We start from the raw sequence: 6,640 nt of genomic DNA, 5'->3' as shown, positions 1-6,640 counted from the left end.
TGTGGAAATTGTCGGAAGAAGATATTTTAGCAGCTCGGGAACTGTTGGAGGAGGCTGAAGAAGAATTTATAGCAAAGCAAGTTCCAGTTGACCCGCAAACTGAAGACATGAAAGCTAAAAGTGATGTTGAGGCTGAGATTTGACGAATTGGAGCGGAGGAGAATTTGATCAAGTTGAAGATGATGGCAAAAGAGAAGGATATGGAAACAAGACGAGAAGAAGAGAGAGAAGTACGATGTGCACAGGAAATGCAAGAAAGACGAGAAGAAGATGGTATTTAGGTAGGTAATAGATTGGCCAGGGCACCAGCCACCTGTTGAGATACTACCGCTAAAGAGTTATGGGGTCTTTTGACTGGCCTGACAGTACTATATTGGATCCCTCTCTCTGGTTACGGTGCACTTTCCCTTTGCCTACACATAGAGTACACCGAATAGTCTGGCCTATTCTTTACATATTCTCCTGTCCTCATACACTTGACAACACTTAGATTACCAAACAATTCTTCTTCACCAAAGGGGTTAACTACTGCACTGTAATTGTTCAGTGGCTACTTTCCTCTTGGTAAGGGTAGAAAAGATTCTTTAGCTATGGTAAGCAGCTCTTCTAGGAGAAGGACACTCCAAAATCAAACCATTGTTCTCAAGTCTTGGGTAGTGCCATAGCCTCTGTACCATGGGCTTCCACGGTCTTGCTTTAGGGTGCCCTCAGGCACACTATTCTATCATCTTTCTCCTCTTCTAGTTTTGTTAAGTTTTTTAAAGTTTACATAGGAACTATTCTAATGTTGTTACTGTTCTTAAAACATTTTATTTTTCCTTGTTTCCTTTCCTCACTGGGCTATTTTCCCTGTTGGGCCCCCTGGGCTTATAGCATCCTGCTTTTCCAACTAGGGTTGTAGCTTAGCAAGTAATGATAATAATAATAATAAGAGAAGGAAGTCGCAAGACATCCGAGGAGAATGGAAGAAAAAGGGACGGAATAAAAAAAAAAAGAAGAAAGAAGAGACAAGAGAGATTGCACGACATGTGAGGGAGTGAGAGCTGTTGAATGCTTGTGGTGAACGCCCAGAGGTTAATTCTAAGGTTCAGAGAAGAGGCTCCTGATGAATTCTTTGATCATTTTGAAATGGTCGCATCGACGATGAAATGGTCAGAAGATAAATGGTCTGTGTTAGTGCAGAGTTTATTGACTGGGAAAGGCCGCAGTGCTTATTATCCTTATCTCAAGACCAGAGAAAGGAGTAACAAGAAGTAAAGAGGAGCGTGCTGCAATTGTATCAGATGACCGCTGAATATTATAAGGAAAATTTCCGAAGTTTATGGAAGGACGAAGAAATGACTTTCCAGGATTATGCTTATCAGGTACGGAAATGTTTTAAAAGATGGATAAAGGCTGCTAACATGAGGGACATGGCTGATTTAGAAGAACTGATAATACTAGAACAGTATTTACGAGGATTTCCTGAACATATTCGAACATGCTTGAGAGAGAGAGAGAGGTGAAGAAACTTGATAAAATCGCTTCGCTGAATGAAGATTCTAATATTATCAGTCGTAAACACTCCTTGGGTATGAAGTGTCAACCATCGCTGCGACCAAGTGTCAAGCATTCACCAAACCATGGAAACCAGTTCAATAATAATTATGTGAACAAGTTCAACAGTTATAGCGGAAGTAGCACTGGTACTATTACTAACCAGAATGTGATGGTACCGCAGCAACTATCCTCGAATCATCTTCCTTCAAGTATCGTGAAAGACATGCAGAAGGTTAATATTGTCAGTTTTAAGTGTGGCAAGAGAGGCCATATCAGTAAGGAATCTTGGTCAAACCAACCGAAAGCAGTCGCCCAAGTGATTAAGTATAATTTGACTTTACAGAATGTGAAGACGAAGAAAAAATCGGGAAAGGTTGAGGAGGAAAATAAACCAGCCAACGTTTACACAATGAACAGAATAAACCCAAACAGAGTGGATGCCTCTAAACCATTTATTTATGAAGGTATGTTAGAAGCAATAGACATGAGTGAGCGAACCCCTGTAAGGATATTGCGCGACACAGGTTGCAGCCATAGTGTGTTGGTACGAGGACTACACCCATTGGTGGAACAGTCTCTCACAGGAGACTCGGTTATTATGAAGGGATTAGAAGGTGAAGAGGTTACCCCTATTTGTCGTTTGAAACTGTCATGCCAGTTGGTGACAGGTAATTTTGATTTTACGGTAAGGGATTTATTGGTTGTTGAAGGAGTAGATGTCCTGCTGGGTAATGAGGTTGGTGGAGTGCCATTTGTGCCTTGTCCTATTGCAACGGAGAAACCATTGAAGTATAGTCCTACGACTGAACTCGAGAAGGACTACCCATATCTGTTTCCTAGTTGTGTGATGACTAGGAGTATGACGAAGAAGGTGGCTACTGAAGATAAAAAAGAAATCGAAGGAGCCATGAACTTAGACGATTTGTTTTCCAAAGAAGAGGATTCCCTGACGGTGAGCAAGAGGAAAACTTCCAAATAAACGACAGACGAGTGGACAAAAAGGCAAAACATGAATGGACCTGGACGAAATAGAAAACACAGTTTTAGAAATAGGATAAGTGAGTAGGAAAAGGCTGATAGGATTACAACGGAAGGATGTAATGTTAACAGAGTTATTGTACTGTGTGGAGGGCGAGATGGAGTCAGCAGCAGTTTCTGACCTATTATTATCTTAAGGATGGGTTGCTTACGAGGAAGCATAAACCTGCCGATATCCCTGGGAATGCTGAATGGGGGATATATTGGCAAATGTTAATTCCCGCACTGTTGATAAGACAGGTGATCTCCGTAGCACACGAAACAGGACATATGGGGATAAGGAAGACAACCGGAAAGATTATGAAACACTTTTTCTGGCCTGGCATGCATAAAGACCTGATCCAGTTTTGCCATGCATGTCATGTATGTCAGATGGCTGGAAAGCCAAATGAGTATGTTAAGAAAGCTCTCTTATGCCCAATAGAAGTGCGAGGAGAACCCTTCAGCAAGGTAATGATCTATATTGTGGAACCCTTCACCAAGGACGGAAAAAGTTCACAAATATATGTCAACCTTGATGTGTCCAGTGACGAGATACCCAGAAGCCATACCTATCATGAATATCAGTGCCAAAATAATCACTGAGATGTTACTAGACTTTTTTACTAAGTTTGGTATTCCGGAAATCGTTCAAAGTGACCAAGGAATGAATTGTACGTCAAAATTATTTCAGGATGTAATGAAACTGTTGGAAATGAAACAACAACTATCAACTGCTTATCATCCAGAGACACAAGGTGCATTGGAGATGTTTCATCAAACTTTGAAAAGTAAGTTAGCGAAGTTCTGCAACGAAACGGGGAATGAATGGGATATCGGACTTCCGTTGATGTTATTTGAGGTACGTAATGCTTATCAAAAAGCATGGGATGTAGCCCGAATGAAATGGTATTTGGACGAGAAATACGAGGACCGATTACAATGTTAGCAGAAAAATGGAAGGACCGAGAGGAAACGGATGGAGAATATGCCAAGGATTTGAGCTAAAGGATCGGTGAGATAAGGAGATTTTCCCTAGAAAAGCTTAAGACGATTCAAGAAAAAACGAAGAAAAGGTTTGGCATGAAGGGATTGAACAGACAGTTTACAGTGAGATGGCAGTAAGATCCCCTCTCGCCAACGAGTTCCAAGAACCATTCCGGACTTTTGAGAAGAGCACTAACCGGACCTACGTTATTGAGATAACAGGGAAAAGAAAAAATTGGAGGAAGGCCATAATAACTTCGAAACCGATACTTCAAGAACCGGATTTCAACAAGAAATTCCTTATCCAAGTGGATGCATCAGATAACAGAATTAGAGTTGTTTTATTGCTAGAAGATAAGGAAGGAATTTTTCACACTGTTTGTTTTATGTCATCGAAGCTGAAGAAGCAGCAACGAGCCTACTCAACAGTTGAAAAAAAAACTGCTAGCATTCATCATAGTGATAAGGATGTAATTTACGTAAATCGACCACAGAATGAGATTACAGTGTACTTGGATCATAATCCTGTAACATTTGTTAATAAGATGAAAAATAATAATCAAAGGTTAACTAGGTGGTCATTTGTTTGCAACTGTAGTGTATCAATGTAAAGCATATATCAGGTAAAGATAACGTGGTTGGACATTATTTATCTCAGGCTGAAGCTGGTCTAGTGTAGAGTAAATACAGTAGTTTATTCATGTACTTTATCTATGTTTTCATACGTGTATTGCAGAAGTGAATAGCCATCTTTTAAGATGAGTTCTTCTCTTGTAGGTATAAGTTTGTTATGTAAATTACATAAGACTTACGTCGATAATTTCATTGTATTCTTTATTCAAGTCAGGATATGTAAATTTACATTATTTTTAAGAATTCACTTTTTATTTCACGCTTTTTTGTTACGAAGTCTTACGTAACTGTTTTAAGAGTGTTATATGACCATACGGGATATGAACAAGGGCTTAGGTTATTTTCTTCTTTATTTTTATGAGGTATTGCATCATGTTTGTGAGAAAATATGCTAGGTGCCGGCCTAAGCCCCGAGAATAATCTATTAGAAATTTCTGGAAGTAGCTAAGTTTCATGTATAAGCAACCCCAGGGATGCATGGATCTGATAGAGAATTCCAGCCTTAAGTCATAGCCATCTCCCCCCTCTCTCTCTCTCACGCCTCTCATACTAGATCAGTGTATTGTTTCAAAAGTGGTCAGTGAAATCTCAAAGTTTTGGTGTGACGGGTTTTCGTAAACATAGTGAGTATTTGTAAAAATTCTCTTAGAGATTTTGTAACTGGTCCTGTAGAAACATGAAAGGTATTTGTATCGTGATCTGGTTATGTATTTTCATTAAGTTAAATGTTGGTGTAAGATTTAATTTCAAGTGAAACAAGTGAGTATTGTATAATCATATAATTATTTTTTCTTTTGTCTTAGTCTAAGGTTTTATGCAGATTCAATATTTCGAGTCAAGTGATTATATAATTTTTAGAGAGTAATTATTTCTTTTGTCTTAGTCTAATGTTTATTCAAATTTAATATTTCGAGTCAAGTGATTATACAATTTTCAGAGCGTAATATTTTTATCTTAATCTAAGTTTTGTTCAGACTTAACACTTCGAGTGATTTATTTATGCTTTTATGTAAATTCTTTCAAAGTGTTGTAATTTAAATAGAATATATTTATTTTTGTAAAGAGTGTATTATTTTATTCACCGGTGTTTATATCATGGTCCATCGTATCCTGTTAAAAAGTCGAAGTAAGAGGTAGTTTTAAATAGATCTTAATAGCAATTACCCAATTTGTTTTGAGTGTACTTAATTAAGAGTCCTTTGGATTTTCAGTGTTTTATATAGTGCTGTCCGGGAGTTGTATAACTCTCTTAGAGCTTGGGTAATATTATTCAATTCAATATTTAATACTTAATATCTAAGATTTAATGTAAAAACAAACGAGTGAATTTGGAACTCGAGAGGGCGTAGAGCTTGCCAGCTATATGTATAATATTATATTTTGGTTCCCAGATACGGGACCATCATATAATAATATATAAATGTGTATATATACATATATATATATATATATATATATATATATATATATATATATATATATATATATATATATATATATATATATACTGTATATATATATAAATATATATATATATATATATATATATATATATATATATATATATATATATATATATATATGTATATATATGTATATATATATATATATATATATATATATATATATATATATATATATATATATATATATATCAACTTGCAAGACATCAGTACACTACCAATTTTATTCGTGGATAGACATTTTCTTCCAGCTCTCTCCCTTAAAGTTTTATAGGTTTAAAGGCTACTCGTGAATAACGGAAGCAAGAGATGGTGACATTTCCCTAGAGGACAATGCCCTAGAGACTGACCATATATGCATATGATCAATGCATAAGCCCTCTCTCCCCCCAAAATAGGATCTGGAAGGGCTAGGCAATGAGTGCTGATAACTCAGCAAGCAGACCTATATGCTCTCCCAAAACCCCCATCCTTAGTTCACAAGTATAGTGAGGTTGCAAAAACTAAAGAATCAAGTTTGAGGGGGACTCAGACCCCAGTCTGGCGAGCACCAGGCAGGAACGTTTCCAATAGTCCATCACAACCTTTATGTTACATCTGGGCTTCCTTGAGGTCAAGCTCGACCTGACGTTTCCTAAATAAGGTAAGTAGTCAAAAAGCAAAGTTTTTGTGGTTTATTTGATTGTGCAATGGTGTTTAGACTTACATGAAGCAGGGGCGTTGAAAAGAGTATGAGAATTGTGAGTAAAGCATATAGGTGAAGTTAGTGCTGGAAAATATGTCCTATATTCCCATGTAGTCCATTTTCTTTGAATGCTAATTCTGTATTTTTGATATATTTTGAATTTCATTTCCATGTGCAACAGTATATACACTTGTATGAAGCAGGGTTGTTAGATAGTGTGTGAGAATGTTATGTAAAGTTTATGAGGGAGGTTGATGTTGGCAAAGATGCCATATATTGCCATGTAGTCCATTTTTTCTTTGAAAGCTAACTCTGC

The sequence above is a fragment of the Palaemon carinicauda genome, chromosome 8 (genome assembly GCF_036898095.1).
Source record: "Palaemon carinicauda isolate YSFRI2023 chromosome 8, ASM3689809v2, whole genome shotgun sequence".
NCBI lineage: Eukaryota > Metazoa > Arthropoda > Malacostraca > Decapoda > Palaemonidae > Palaemon > Palaemon carinicauda.
Note: the sequence above shows the minus strand (reverse complement) of the source record.